We start from the raw sequence: 17,030 nt of genomic DNA, 5'->3' as shown, positions 1-17,030 counted from the left end.
CAGTAGTTGCTCCTCCCTGTATCAATGTGTTTATACAGTACATATCTATTTATTTGTTCATTTGTTTCACGCCCCAGGTTTCTGTTGTGCCAAGCCTTCAAAGACATTGTAGAAATATAAATAAAATGAATGATAAAATGAATACAAAAGCCAAAAAAACAATGAACAATCTTGTCAAAGAGATGCATCTTCATCAAAATCTACTTCCTGAGAGAGAGGGGACTGTGCAGGTAGTTCTTGATTTACAACAGTTCATTTAGTAGCTATTCGAAATTACAACAGCACAGAAAAAAGTGACCGATGAACATTTTTCACATTTATGACCATTGCAGCATCATATCATTTATATTTGGATGTTTAACAACTGGCTCACATTTATTATGGTTGCAGTGACCTGGAATCATTTGATCCCCTTTTTCAACCTTCTGACAAGCAAAGTCAATGGAGAAACCACATTCATTTAATAACCACGTTACTAATTTAACAACTGTAGTGATTCACTTAACAAATGTGACAAAAAAGTTGTAAAATGGGGCAAAACTCACAACAAATTTCTCACTTAACAACATAAATTCTGGGCTCAATTGTGGTCATACGTTGAGGACTACCTGTAAACAACTCTTAAGAGAGTATATTCTCCTGCCTAAGGGGCTTCCAGAAAGAAGCTATCCAACCTATTCCCAAAAGCACCCGAAGACAGAACACAAAGCAATGGATGGAAACTAATGAAGGAGACAACCAACCTTACAGTGAGAACAATTATTCAGTGAAATAACTTGACTTCAGAAGTTGTGGGTGCCCCATCACTGGAATTTTTTTTATATAAAAAAAGATTAGACAACCATTTGTCTGAAGTGGTATAGGGTTTCCTGCTTGAGAAGGGGTTGGACTAGAAGACCTACAAGATCCCTTCCAACTCTATTATTTTGCTGTTCTGTTATTCTGCCTATTACAAAGACACAAGGACACAACAGCTTTGCTGTTCCAGGCCAAGTCCACCTTATTCCAGCATTTCTTTTAGTTTTTTGCAAGGACCAATCAAGAACCTCGGGGGCAGGGGTAAAATTCAGCATGTTCTGACAGGTTCTGGGGAACTGGTAGCAGAAATTTTGAGTAGTTTGGAGAACCGGCAAATACAACCTCTGGCTGGCCCCAGGAGTGAGGAGGGAATGGGGATTTTGCAGTATCCTTCTACCAGGAGTGGGGAAGGAATGGAGATTTTGCAGTATCCTTCCCCTGCCTTGCCTACCAAGTCATGCCCACAGAACCAATAGTAAAAAAAAAATTGAATTTCACCACTGCTCTGGGGTAATGGCAGTACACTTCCCTTCTGCTTTTGTTCCTCTGCAAGTGGTATTTGGAGTCATGCTACCCCCAATCCAGAGATAATAATGAGTCTCAAGAATAATAGCCCCTGACTGATATAGCTTATCCAGTCCTCTTAAAAGATATAATGACCAATTGGCAGGATGGTGGTGTATGGGGGAGGGATTTTCAAAAGAGCCCATCCAGCAGAACCCAACAACCCAATAGATTTGTGAAGGGAAAGATTCCAGTCGTTAAGCCTTTTAAAGTTTTAAAGGCAATATCAAAAGTTCAATTTGTGCCAGGAAGAAATTGCCAACCAGCAAGTAACTTTCCACACAACCTTTATATGAACGTTTGGCTGCTCCACTTTTTACCTCTGCTCCTTCCAGATGTTTTTCAAGAGTAGCTCCCTTAAAGTATTTTGCAATAATTCATAGCAGCTATAAATCCACAAAATGTACTACAGTGGCCTTAGTTGACCTGGATGCTTTCAATAACATTGGTTATTGGTTCCTTTTTATGAACACTGTGTGAGGTCTGGGGACACTGCCTTGGGAAGATTCTGTTCTTTCCTTAAATGGTCAGGTTTATTCAGTGTCAGTGGAGGAGAAACTGCTCCAATGGTACTTCTCTGGGGACTTCTGTAGCATTAATTCCTTTATACACCATTATTTCAACATGTGTATGAAACCACTGGGACAGGTTATACTTTGGTTGAGGATGAGGTATAATCAGAATGCTGATGATAGGTAGTTACGCATCTCCAAATTAGATCAAGCAAGAGAGACTGTAGAAATCTTGACCCAGTATCAAAATCATGTGGGTGTCTGGACGAGGCACATTATGATTCTCTGCCGTTCCAGTTCTAACTCTGGACTGAATTTGACTGTCTCTCTGGGAGCAAGGCTATAATTTGAATGACCTTCTAGACTCAGGACAACTCTCATATTTACAGGTGGAAGCCACAGTCAAGTTAAGAGAAGTGCCTTTACCCATCTGTCATGCGAAGAAAATCCCACAAGTCTCCTTCACCTTCTACCTGAACAGAAAGCTAAATCTAATATATGTCCTGTTCTCTGCATGGGGCCTGCCGAGAGCCATGGTGACAAGCCTTGAAGAAACTATTTAGAAACTGTTACAAAAGCAAAATGTGCAGAAACATAATTTAAGCTCAGAGAGAATGGAACCTATTTGGGGGAAAAAACTTAAGTCTGCTCTTCCTGTATACCCTAGAGAGCAAGAGGGAGGGAAGGAAGGAAAAAAGCAAACAGACTTGCAAGATTCTGCTACTGCTGTATAACTCAAATGAATTCTAGTCTTTTTTTGTAGTTTGTTTCTTGATCTGGACAACCTTAAAGGGCTGACATGACTAGATACCAAGTGGGATAGAGATGTTTCTGACCAGGCAGCCTCAGTACAGACAGTGAAATGCCACAGGACAAGACCACCAAAGTAATCCAGATTACTCCTATTAGGTTATGAAGTGAAATTGTTAGGTAGCAGCAGTGGTGGGTTTCAAATTTTTTTAGAACCTCTTCTGTAGGTGTGGTCTGCTTTGTGGGAGTGGCTTGCCAGCCATGTGACTGGGTGGGAGTAGCTTGCCAGCCATGTGACTGGGTAGGCGTGGCCAATTTGTAAAATGTGGTGAAACTCACTTAACAACGCTCTTGCTTAGCAACCAAAATGTTGGCTCAGAAACTCTGGCATTTGAAGCATGCAAGTCTTAAAGCTGTCAAGTTAGAAGACCCTTGCACCCCTAACCCTTTAGGAAAAAAAAAACCCAGAGGTGTTCAAACCTGAGCTTTAAGATTTGTGGACTTGTGGACTTCAACTCCCAGAATTCCTCCTCTCACTCTTCATCTTGATGATGTGCGGACGGGCAGGGGGGTCGTCACTTCCTAGACATAAATGATTTCAACTTTGTTCAACTAACTGGAATTTCTACAGAGAATGGACATCCCACTTCATCCTAGCTTATTGTGCCATTCTTTGGTGAATAATGCTGGAAAAGATTAATTCCCTGTTCTTCTGTCAGTCTGATTTTCATTTTACATGCCAAATCAGTCCTTTCATCCAGGATTAAATGTTATACCAGCAACTGATCTAGCATTAAAGAGCAGGTCTTTCAGGTTGGAAGGACCACCACTGCTGTCACCTTGATGTCTTTGTGTTTACTTATGTGTATGCGTGCATTGTTCACATTGAGACTAATCATGAATGATACTAAGGAAACTGAATCACATTTGAGAAACATTATAGCATAGTGATGTTCCTTTTATGTTCTGTTTAAAAGAGATTTAAACACACACACACACTCCACCCAAATGTGCTCTGCACTCACACACTACACCCAAAAGTGTTGTGCAATTGCACACTCTCCACCCAAATGTGTTCTATTAACTGAGAATTGTCATATTTTGAATTGAAATTTGAAATGGTAGTTTCTATCTTATCCACTTTTGATTTTTTATTCATTCTCTTTATGTCTCTCATTTTCCCCAATGAGGATAAACCAAAATGCATAACTCCCATCCATTTTCTCACACTACAGCAACCTTGTGAGAAAAATTAAGGCTGAGAGAAAACACTGACCCTCAGTCACCCATTGAACTTCATGGCTGAACAACATCTGAAGCTGACAGACGAGTCATTCAGTACTCTAACAACATTATCACTCTGCTTTTCAAATAATGTCTGATTTAGGCTTGCCAATTTTTGAACTACCCCTTGTGTATATGCCTTTAAACCAACTCTTGATCTGAGACAATTAGCAAGTGATATATCCACTTATGAAAAGATTTGTTTGCTAATTGCTGCCAATCAGTTTGTGAAGGCACTGGTACTGGAAACCAATCAAAGGTTCTACAAGAAAAGACTGGACTAAGTAGGACGGCAGTGTAAACAGCCTGACTCTAAATGTATTGACTCAAAACTTTCACTAAATTCAATGACATTTATTTATTACATTGGAAATATTAGGCGGAGATAATGTTTTAGTAGTGTTTTTACTAAAACCTTGAAGGATGCAATCCCATGACTTCGGATGTGATAGTGATAGATAGATAGATAGATAGATAGATAGATAGATAGATAGATAGATAGATAGATTGTATGTATGTATATGTATATGTATATGTATATGTATATGTATATGTATATGTATATGTATATGTATATGTATATGTATATGTATATGTATATGTATATGTATATGTATATGTATATGTATATGTATATGTATGTTTGGATAGATAGATTATATATTATACATATTGTGTGTGTGTGCGTGTGTATACACACACACACACACACAAGGGCGCATGCACAGAGAGAGAGAGAGACAGAGAGACAGACAGACACAGAGAGAGAGAGAGAGAGAGAGAGAGAGAGAGAGAGAGAGCAACAGAAAGAGAGAGAGAGACGGAGAGAGACAGGGACAGAGACAGAGACAGAGGAAGAAGAGAGTTAGAATGAAGAGTTTTGTGATCTGTGATCACTAAATGCATCCAGGCGATTATATTTCCCCAGCTCACTAAATTGACACTAGAATCAAATGTTTCAAATGTTTATTCCCTCCACAAGGATTAAAAAAACCCACCACATTTTTACTCTACCAATATGAGCCTGGCATAATATTGGATTTGCCAGAAGCTCAAACTCTGGAGACCACTTAGCAATGTAATGGGATTTATTTTGCTTGGCTGGTAGGGAAATGAAAAAGAAAAATCACTTCAGATAGCCAATGGACCTTTATATTGTCCATATCCTAAGGCAAATGTCATGAATGATTTTCACATACTATGAATAAGTAAAAATCAAGTAAATAGTCATACATGTCAACCCTATGCATGACTCCCAATATTCACTCTACACCAGAAATGGGCAACCTGGAATTTCAGAGTTGCTCTGGAAGGACCTTTTGTATTTCCCAACACATTTCTCTACACAGCCATAGGAAATCATCAAGATGGTTTTCACTGACTTGAAACTGGAGTTGCATGAAAATTATAGTTCATTCAAGTTGGGTGGCTAATAAATTCAAATACATAAATAAAATTTCCAACATGGGTGGTTGAACAGGTAGAAACAGTACATTTAAAAATTAAAACTGTTTTATTTTTTAAAACTATTGTTGGAAGAAATGTCCATCTGGGTTCAGTTCCAATTGGGGACTGGAAACATGGAGGCTGATTGGAAAGATGGTTTAATGGTGGACAGGACCACATGGTTTGAGGTCCTGGGCAATCAAGCACATGGGTGAGAGAGAGAAAGAGATTTATACCCTCTCTTGGGCTTTGAACTTGCTTCTTGTTCCTGTGAAAGAAATGTATTCTTATTGGTTGTCAGACTCCCATGGAGCCATGCAGGGCTAACATTGTAGGTTGTCTTGAGTCTCAGGCTTGGTTGAATTTTGCTGGGTGATGAAAGCAAGGGGCCTTGGGCAATTCCTATTATGGCTTAATGGCTTTGTCCTGGTTTGGATCTTGAGTGAGGGCTAATCCTATCACCCTGGAGCTGAAGGTCTTTTGTCTTGTAGATAAACTCACACCAAAATATCTGCTGGGGCTGACTGTCTGTGTCCCTTAAGATTTCTCTTTTAGGGGAAATATTCTGCCTTTTTAATATTTTCTAGAATATTTCATTCTTCTAGGAGAGGGGTGGGTGCTAACTTTTTACACTATTTTTCAAAGACTTTTCTCAACCCCAGGAAAAATAGCCAGAAATATGGAACTCTGTTTTTCTATGGAACATAGCTGTCAGTTTTGCATCATTACCTTCCCATTATAATCCTCATTGTTCACTTTGTCTAAAACTTCAGCAAGTCTATGGCTCCCCAAAGCATGATCATGCCTACAAACTTTTACAGGTTTGTAACTTCCTAAATAAAGCCCCTTTAAATGCCTATAAGACTGGGTGAGAATGACAAGGTCAGGCAAATTTTGATCTATAAGGAATTATTCTGGACTCCACTTGTTGACCATTTTGGCCATATGTTCTGCTCCACAGTAGAGATCCCACTACTAAACAATGAAGTCTTGCAGAACCTGCTAGGTTTTATTCCCTTCTGAATTTTTTTTTGTGGGGGGCACCAAGAGGAAGTATCAACAACTAGTACTGGAAGGGCAAAACAAAACCAAAGAACATATGAAAATCATACATTCAAAGAAGTGGTCAGAGTTTATATATCTTTGAAACAATCTTAGGCTCTGATGCTTCCCAGTTTGCAACCTATGGACATTGATGATGGTCCAGGAGGATATTGAAGACTACACTAAATGAGTGGGGAGTGACAATTATGATATTTTTTTCAGAATATCATAATTCTTTTTAATTATATTGTGTTTGATGTTACATTATTATTTCCACTTGTTATTATTTGTTTCATAAGCATCTTTTAATAATGTTATATTCCCTAATTTTAAAGAGTGGAGCTTTGGGGTGATGACAGTATGAATCAGTAGTCTGGTGGTCTTGAAAGTAGAACTCCAAACAGATAACTTTTATCTGACACACTTCAAAGATAGCATCGCATATCAAGTCTAAGGTATCAAAGATATACTGCTACTGATAACAGAAAACCCAAGATTTCTGAAACTCACACTCTATGATAATCCTTGCTGCCCTGAGACAGATTCTAGGACAAAGATGTCTAGCACAGGGACCAGCAACCCATGGCTCTGGAGCTGCATGTGGCTCTTTCATCCCTTTGCTGTAGCTCCCTGTCACCGGTCAGAGCCACAATTGATAGGGCTTTTGGTTAGGACAGGTAGAGGAAAAAGGATGCCACACTAGGAGGTAGAGGAAAAAGGATGCCACATGTATGATGGGGGAACCGGATTTCCAGTCAGCTCTAGAATTGAATGGGGGGGGGGCTTCCAGTTAGGACTTTTGTGGCTCTTCAAGTGTTTAAGGTTGCTGACCCCTGGCCTAGCACAATATTACCCATATATCGAGTTCATATCTCCACCTTCCCAGAAATGCAGTAGGATGAGTCCTCTTATGATTGTCAAATGAACCCAGAATGTGTCTCAGTAGAGTGATGAGGAAAAGCATGAGATGCAACTTTTTAAAAAAAGGATGAAAAAGAAACGAAAGAAGATAAAACATTATTATATTCCTGAATGGCAATGAAATCACACCTACTATGCTCAGCATTAAAATATTTTCATCCAGCAAATGAGCCATCCTTTCATTTTCCACTAATTAAACAATAACAATGGCTGCAGTCTTGTAATAATAATGAAGACTCTGTCTTTCAAAAAGGGCACCTAAATTAATCAAGCCATATCAGTTTCAAAATTTCCTGCATGTTTCTTTCAAGTCCTGCCACTTCTATTAAAGCAGCTCATCTGCTTAACAGGGCCATTTTAGTGTTCTTTCTGATGCTGCTGTAAAAATGTCACTCTGTTTGATCATTGTAAGCAGTTTTCTCAATTATAGTAAATCACAACACTAATGGGAACGAACCCATTTTGAAGTATTCTAATGTTTTCCCATTTACAGCACTTCATTTTTAATGTAGTCTAAGCCAGCCCAACTTTGTGGCTTCCAGGTATCTTAGATTTACAGCTCACATCAACTTGAAATATCAGAATTATTAAACAAAACTAATCTTATACAGAAGAATGTTGTGTCAAAAATCTAACAGTGCTGGTAAAACCTAAACACATCTGGTTTTTTTAAATCATTGCAAGTAACTTTTGTATTAGCAGACATAGCATTTGCCTTTTGAAAAAAAATCTAATATTACTCCATTCTTAGCAGAGGGAGATCTGAGCAAATTAACTGCCCAAAGTTTCTGGGACTCAGGCAGCATATAAATTTAATAAATTATTATTATGGCTGGTAACACAATCAGACAGATATTTCGATTAGATTTGACATTTTGGCAGTGTGCTCAAGATGCCTATTACTATTGGTACTATCTTTGTTTCATTGGTACTATATTTGCTTTATTTTGCTAGAATTGTTCTGTTTTTATTTGCAGGTCTTTTTATTTTGTGGTTTTCGCCAGTTCTTTCTCCGCTGGTCTCCTGTCCCCAATTTGCAATGTCCATTATCCAGACCTTTTTTGTCTTTCTTATCAACAGTTGTTAAATCTGGGGTGTTTTGTAGCATATGTTTATTGAAATTTAATTCAAATAATCCAAATTCAATCCCAGAGAACTTTAGCTTCATTTTCTATTATTTTATCTATTTTATGGCCCCACCAGTTCATGCTTATAGGAAAAAATATCTTGCAGATATTCTATGGCACCACTGCTAAATGCTTCCAGCTAGTATTTACTTCAGCAACTAGTTTTTCTTCAGTTGTAGTAGTTGTAGTTGTAGTTAAGTTTATTTATAGGCCGCCCTTTTCCCTGAGGGGACTCAGGGCGGCTAACAACTTGTATGGGAGGGGAAACATACAATGACATATAACACAATGTATAATTAAAATCGAGCAACATTCATTCAACATTCGGGTGGGGGCGGATTATACTCTTTACCCCCAGGCCTGACGGGATAGCCAGATCTTGAGGGCTGTGCGGAAGGTCTGGAGGGTGGTGAGGGTATGAATCTCCACGGGGAGATCGTTCCAGAGAGTCGGAGCTGCTACTGAAAAGGCTCTCCTCCGCGTAGTTGCCAGCCGGCACTGGCTGGCAGATGGCACTCGGAGGAGACCTAATCTGTGAGATCTAATGGGTCGAGAGGAGGTAATTGGCAGGAGGCGGTCTCTCAAGTTGCATTTGTGGTATTACCATTTTGGCTTTATGTGTTCAATATTCCTTTTAAATGCACCAATTGACAAGAAAGTTTATATGGACATCTCAAATGATAACAAAAATAGCTGCAGGATAGCCTCAGTGTACCAAGATCAAGTTGCTAATCATTCCCATCACCATCCCAACAAGCCCATTTCTTCCATGTTCACTTCAACTTTCCTCAAAGGAACTCAGGATAACTTTCATAGTTTGCATACAAGCCTCCTCTCATTTTATCCAAATCAACTGTGAGTTGTTAAGATGAAGACCTACAAAGAGACTTTACTCCAGATTCATGTGGCTAGATGCCAACATTTGGTGACTTTACTTTTGGGCTAAGGCATTCACTTTTCTTAAACCCCACCCTTACTTAGATATATTTCCAAGTACTGCCACAGCATTCTGCTAGAGTAGGGGTCAGCAAACTTAAATACTCAAAGAGCCATTTGGACCTGTTTCCCACAGAAAAGAAAACACAGGAGCCACAAAGGTCCTAACCGGAAGCCCCCTGTTCAATTCTGGAGCTGACCGGAAGTTCAGTTCCCCACCATAGAGTCTCCTCCTAGCGCCGCATATTTTCTCCTCTACCTGTCATAACCAAAAGCCCTATCAATTGTGGAGACAACTAGAAAACCCTCCCCTTGCCATAGAGTCTTCTCCTGGCACACTGTACTTCTCCCTCCCACTCCACCGGAAGCTCCTCTCAACATTGTGGCTCTGACCGGTGACAGAGCCGCAGCAGAGGGAGGAAAGAACCACATGCGGCTCCAGAGCCGCAGTTTGATGACCCCTATCCTAGAGGTAAACACAATATAAGGTTACATTAAAGTAATGAAATAAATGTTTGCTACTGAAGGAAGTTGTAATGCGACGGGCAACCACAAAACCATTCAAATGATTTTCAGTTCCCTTGTTTCTTCCTCCATGCTCGATGGCTTGAGTTTTTCAGATGTTTTTATTACTTGAGCATCTTGTCCTATTGATAGAATTCTATGGGGATCCATATTTATTATCCTTCTTCCATTAATCCTTTCATTTCTCATTCCCCTCCCTCTCCCCCCCACCCCAGTTCCAGACAACAACTGTATAATAAGTAGTCCTTAATACCTTCAAGTTCCAGCATAAACTTTCACTGATATAGTGTACTTGATCAAATTCATCAAATACTATGCAGAAATATATGTTCAACTGTACAATGATGAATGGAGATAATGACATTCTCATGGAGTACACATATAGAAACCAAGATAGGTATCATTACCCTATGTCCCACAAGGTAAAGGTTGGAAAATGTTAAGTGGTTGGTCTGTAAAATTTTGTGAACTGGCAGTGGTCTGTGAACTGTTTTTTGGACAATCATTATCTCTGCATAGCTTTTCTTTATTAGAGTTCTCTGTGACCTCCCTATTTGCTGAACCCCAGCCTATATTTTATTTATTTATTTAGGCACTATGTTCTCAAAATCCTACTTAGTCAGTATCAAAAAGGCAGAGTATCTTTGAAAACATTTTGTAGGGATATTTCCCCAAATACTTGGACTCATTTTTGGTCTTGGACCACTTATTTTGGGAGTAAAGTTCTTGGCATGTTGTTTAAACCCTTGTGCTATTCACAATCCAGCAGGAGTTGTACACCCTTCAGTTTTGATTTGATCTGTACTTTCTTAGTCTATCACTTTCTATTGAAAAAATAAATAGAAAATACATAAAATGAACCTTTGAGTTTCATGTATTGAGAGGGAAATAGGATATTGCTGAACCTCAACAAAGCATCTTATAAATCCTCAGGTTTACCTTCTAATAATCACCTGTTCTCTGTGGTTCTCTGGCAGAAAGACGCTTGTATGTGCAAATAAATAAGTATAGTGAGACCCAGATCAGACATATTTCTTGTCCACCCAGTTAGGTCACAGAATCTTGGTTGTAGAATCATTGGTTGACTGTTGTCCAGCTTACATTTATCTAACCTTGATGTGACAACATCATATAATGCTATATATTTTTTTAAAAAAATATTTTATTGCATTTGATTTTTAGAAAATTCACATGATAAATCTAGACCAAAGGAAAGGACTACATTGCAAGTATATCTTCCTTTGCCCCCTATCACTTGAGAGTAAGGCATTTTTGAATTAAGCACTATAGGACTATACAGCACAGGCATGATTTATTTTGAAGACAACCGATCCCAAAGAGGCTATGAAATTCTTGGTAGTATGTCAAGATAAATTGATGACTTGAATCTAAAATCAATCTAAAATCTCAGTTACAATCCAATAGAGATGTCTTAGTGATTTACTCACACCCTTGTCACCTCAAGGCTGGATTATTGCAATGCGCTCTACATGGGGCTATCCCTGAAAAGCGTTCGGAGACTACAGCTAGTCCAGAATGCAGCTGCGTGAGCGATATTGGGTGTATCGAGATACACTCATATTACACCTATCCTCCGCGAGCTGCACTGGCTGCCAATTGGTCTCCGAACGCAATTCAAGGTGTTGGTCATTACCTTTAAAGCCCTACATGGCTCAGGACCAGCGTATTTGCGAGACCGCCTACTGCCGCATACCTCCCAATGGCTGATAAGATCCCACAGGGTGGGCCTCCTTAGGATGCCGTCAGCCGGACAGTGTCGGCTGGCGGGGCCTCGGAGGAGGACCTTCTCTGTGGCTGCTCTGACCCTGTGGAATCAGCTACCCGCAGAGGTCCGGACCTCACCCACCCTCATGGCCTTCAGAAAAGCTGTTAAAACCTGGCTGTTCCAGCAGGCCTGGGGCTGTTGACCTTATTATATAGGGTCCAGCCCCACTCTGAACGTCGTGGCACGACAAAACTGCGGTCCACTAAAGCGCGCCCGATTAAAGCGCGTACCTGATGTCATCAGCAGTGCGACAAATACGACCACGGAGAAAAAAGGGCGCTTTAAAAAGCGCTTTTAAAGAAAGCCGATTCACGTTAAGGTAAGGGTTAGGTTTAGGGTTAGGGTTAGGGTTAGGTTAAGGGTTAGGGTTAGGTTTAGGTTTAGGGTTAGGTTAAGCGTTATGGTTAGGTTTAGGGTTAGGTTAAGAGTTAGCGTTAGGTTTAGCATTAGGTTAAGGGTTAGGTTTAGGGTTAGGTTTAGGGTTAGGTTAAGGGTTAGGTTTAGGGTTAGGTTTCGGAGGGTTAGGTTTAGGTTTACGCGTTAATTTTAGCTTTACTGCTCATAGCGTGCTTTTTTCATCGCGCTGTGATGACGTCAGGTACGCGGTTTCGTCGAGCGCGCTTTAGTCGACCGCGGTTTTGTGGTGGAACCTCTGAACGTATGTGTGTTGGAGAATTTTTAAATCTTTATTTATTTATTTTTTTCTTGTTTTGTGTAAGCCGCCCAGAGTCCTCCGGGATTGGGCAGCCTATAAATCTAATAAATTCAATTCAATTCAATTTTCTGTGCATTACATATTTTGTCTGTGATTCTCTGCCATTTTAGTGCCTGTGTGTAAACATGGATGCAAATCATTGTTTTCATCAATTGTGTTTATAAATACCTGAATCACCCAATATTGTGAATGGTTAATTTTTACATCTTTATATGAATCGCTATTATCCTGAGCAGACAATAAACTACTTTGAAGACACTATATCTGACTAATGCATGCCCCAAATACAACATTCTCAGCTGAAGGACAGTCATAATTGTCTGAGGAAGAAGAATAAGGAAGAAACTCTGCTCCAATAATGAGCAATGATATATCTTTAAAATAGAACAGATTGGGGGGAAAATTCCTAGGTTCTGAAAAACCATGTAGAAACCCTAGTCTGCCAAAGTTATTAATTTATAGAGCACTACATTTGTAAGACTTATTTAATTAATTCTCTCTAAATCAGCTATGTAATTTGGATTACAAAATACTACTTTTAAAATAGGTATCATTTTCCAGGCAGAAAGCATATATACTTTCCCTAATTAGGTTTCACAAGAGTATAAATAGCTGGTTGGCTTTGTCTAGGCTTGGAAGCTGGATGGAGTTGAGCTTGATTATTATTATTCCAGGCAATCAGGGCGGTAATCTAGAGTAATTAGTTGGGAAATATAACGTATTTCAAGGATGTCACTGTATATTTTATATTTTACAAGCAGAAGGCCAAATATAATATTATATGGAGTCACATCTGATGTCTGTTGTTATACAAACAATACTATGCTCACTAATTTAGCAAGTTCCTCATGTTGAAGATGATGCACAATCAAGAGCCTTCTTTCTCCGGAAGGCTAAACATATAGAAAAATTTAGTTTGGAGGAAGTAATTTATGACTCTTACGAAATTGAGGTTAGCATTAGCAAATTTTAAAGTGTCCTCATAGGCATTATCTAAATCAAATGTACCATTCATTCCAAACAAAACATTGCTATACATAAAATATATGTACATTAATTTACATGTACAGAGACAAATTCTAGAAATATACTGTATGTTCAGAGGAAAATAGAACAGATTCTGATATAGTAGAAAAAACTATGACAGGCAATTTGCATATTTGCTCAATTACTTCTGGAGCAGAATTTTAAAGGCTTTGATCTCACTTCTTTATCTTTAAACCATCCTTGGGCTGAACAGCTCTACAATGCTTTGTAAAACTTTCAGTCCTTGAAATGGAAGATTGTCCACCTTAAGGACAATGTCTATCAGCTACTTTTATAGTGCTGAAGCCTTTTGATGTAATCAGAATTATTTTTAATATTGGAAAATTATTAATTTCCAAGTCAGTTTGAATCTAATACACTATCAGAAAATCCCTATATCCAGATCAGAGAAAGAACACGCATTGTTTAGCTAACAAAAAAGGTTTTATGCTTATTTATTGAGCATCAGCAAACATGAAAATATTTTGCTGAAAAGAAATAGACTGACAAAAGCATGGAGAAATAGAGAGAGATATATTTCTATGGTTTTGTCAGCTGAAAGGCTTTGCCTTTTAATATCATTTGTTAATCAGAAAAGCTACTAACAGCCTTTTCATTTTTGCCATTTTAGAAATAGACGTCTATTTCTAAATAGTTAAAGTTAAATTTAGTATTTCTATCTATCATCTCTCTTTCTTCCTCCCCCTCCCTCCCTTCCTCTCCCTCCCCCTCCCTCCCCCTCTGTCCCCCCCCTCTCTCTCACACACACACATGTTTCAAGACCAGAGGTGGGTTCCTACCGGTTTGGACTGGTTCAGCCGAACCGGTAGTGGTTTGGCAGCCTGGGCCATTGGAACCAGCAGTGACTCAGGCCTGCCACACCCCCAAACCGGTACTCCTACAGAACCGCCATCTTGATTTTTGGTTCTGCACATGCGCAGAACAATTGTACTTGCACAAATTTAATTTTATTTCCTTTTTAAACGTTTCACGCATGGACATACTTATTTTTGTGCAAATGTGCATCCGTACGGAGCAAAAAATTTTGGTGCTCCGAACCAGCAGTAATGTTGGGAGCAACCCACCCTTGTTTCAGACCCATTGGAATCAAAACTGTGGATAATTAACATGGACTGTTCCAAAGATAGTCATTTTTTTAATCATTCCAATCTAACTCTTTTATATCAGCGGAACAGAGATGCAAAACACAACCAAGTGATGACTGGATGCTCCAAATCGTCATAAAAGCAAGCTGGTTGCCAAACTGCAACCACATGACAGCAGGGGTGATGCAGCATTTGTAACTCCAAGGATAAAAATGATAAGTAACTTCTTTTCAAGTCTGCCATAATTTCAGATGATCATTAACTGACTCATTGTAAGTCAAGGATTAATTGCATTACCTGTACCTCTTTTGTCAAAAAGCTCAAAGCAGCCTCACATTGTTGCAACACAAGTGTTGTCCTTAGAATATCACAAGACATGTATAAAAGGAATGGAGTTTGTAGTTCAATGATGTGTCATTGCTTTTGTTGTTTGCCATTCCTTGATTGTACTCCTCCAAACTGAATCCTGCTGCTCCCTGTTTGCTGATACAAAGAGACTGGTATCCAGGGTATTAACACAATCTTATATAATGCAGTTTGTTCATACACAGGGAAGTCTGCCAACACTATGTCCTGATCATCATATTATTTTCTTCTTTATCCACTTAAAATTTCTTAACTGCCTCCATGAGGCCCAACCTTTCATAAATATTATGGGGAAATTGGAAATGATAAATAAAACAAGTGACCTTTTTATATTCCCCAGATAGTCTTGTAAGGTTTATTTGGTTTAATTAAAGAAGTACAGTAGAACCTCTGGTCACGAACACTTCTGACCATGACCATATCGGGTTCTGACCAAAAAATTCTCATTTTTTTTCCTCTGGCCGATTTCCCCTTCTGCACCATTTTTTAGTTAAGTGCCAAATTTCCAAAATTAGGTTCGGTTCATGACCAAATTGGGTAGTGACCAAAGTTATGGAATGAATTATTGTCGTGACCAGAGGTTCTTTTATATTCCTACTCCAGCAGAGGGATCCATATGCAGTAATTTTAATATTCTTGAAACCTTGGCTGTAATGGCTGGATTTGCTTCTTCGTATAGCTGATGATGGGCTGTTTCTCCTTGGGCTTACTGATATTTATAGCCGTACCTGGTATGCTATTAAGGTAGTGCTCTGAAAAGATTTTGTGAAAGGCAACCATTGTTGATACTTGAAAGCTCATGAAAGCTTATGCCTTCGAATAACATTTGTTCACAAGAAAAGGGGATACCAGTCCCCTCTTCATTTTTGCCACCATAGAAATCCCATAGTTCTGTTCCTACAATGTAAACAAGGCACCCAACATATATTTTCATAGATGGCATCCCATGATGAGGTACCCCAACCCAAACAGTTCCAGGTAGTCCCCGACCTATGTCCACAATCAAATCCAAAATTTCAGTTGCTAAGCAGGACACTCGTTAAGTAAATTTTGCCCCATTTTACGACCTTTCTTGCCACAGTTGCTACGGAAATCACTGGAGTTGTTAAGTTAGTAACATGGTTGTTAAGTGCTTCTCTTGTTGACTTAGCTTGCCAGGAGATTGCAAAAGGTGATCACATGACCCCAGGTCACTGCAACTGTCATAAATATGAACCAATTGGCAAGCTTCTGAATTTTGACCATGAGGATGTTGCAACCATTGTAAGTGGTTGCAACATTTTTTGCAGTGCCAGGATAACTTCAAATGGTTACTAAACAAACTAAATGGTTACTTTACAAACTTGTAAATTGAGAGGACTACCTGTACTTTCCCCAAAACACTTAGTCATTTGGAGAAGGACTTCCTGGAATTATATCAGGATCAAGAAAAAAAGAAGATTCTATTAAATTATGATACCATTTTTCTTAAACACATCTGGAGGCAGATTAGAAGTCAGTGGAGATGACAGATACTGTTTCTTTTCCCTTTATGTATTTCTTTCCTTTCCTTTCTTTTTTGTAAGTATTTATGGGATTTACATGGTTTGATATACAGATGGATGTATACAAATCAATACCATTGCAACTCTTAAATAGTATTAGAGCCTTAAGGACTTTTTGACTTACCTTTTGATTTTATTTATTTGCTTGTTTTTTTTTGGGGGGGGGGATGTTAACATTCTCTAGATGTGTTAAGTTTAGCAAAAGCTTAACAATAAAACATCTGTTTTCTTTGGTTTCACAACAAACATTTGCGGGAAATTGCATCATTTTTATCTAGTAACATAAATTAAGAGACCTCCAAGCTCTTCAAAGAAGAGCTGGGCGCTGCATGTGTCTTTGAGATATGGATTGCCCAACCCTAATTTATAGCTCTATGTTCAGAAGAAATCAAATACAAACATTTGTTTAAGTATCTTATTTAAACTGCATTTAATTTCTTTAAATATATTAAGACAAAATAGCAAAGAAACGATATCTGATAGCTCAGACTGATGCACTGTTCCAATTCTATTTTTTTTTGTATTATATTTGAATATTATCCAATATATGAAGAATAACACATTACAGAATGACATATTG

The sequence above is a fragment of the Thamnophis elegans genome, chromosome 10 (genome assembly GCF_009769535.1).
Source record: "Thamnophis elegans isolate rThaEle1 chromosome 10, rThaEle1.pri, whole genome shotgun sequence".
Classification (NCBI taxonomy): domain Eukaryota; kingdom Metazoa; phylum Chordata; class Lepidosauria; order Squamata; family Colubridae; genus Thamnophis; species Thamnophis elegans.
This window is presented reverse-complemented; position numbering follows the sequence as displayed.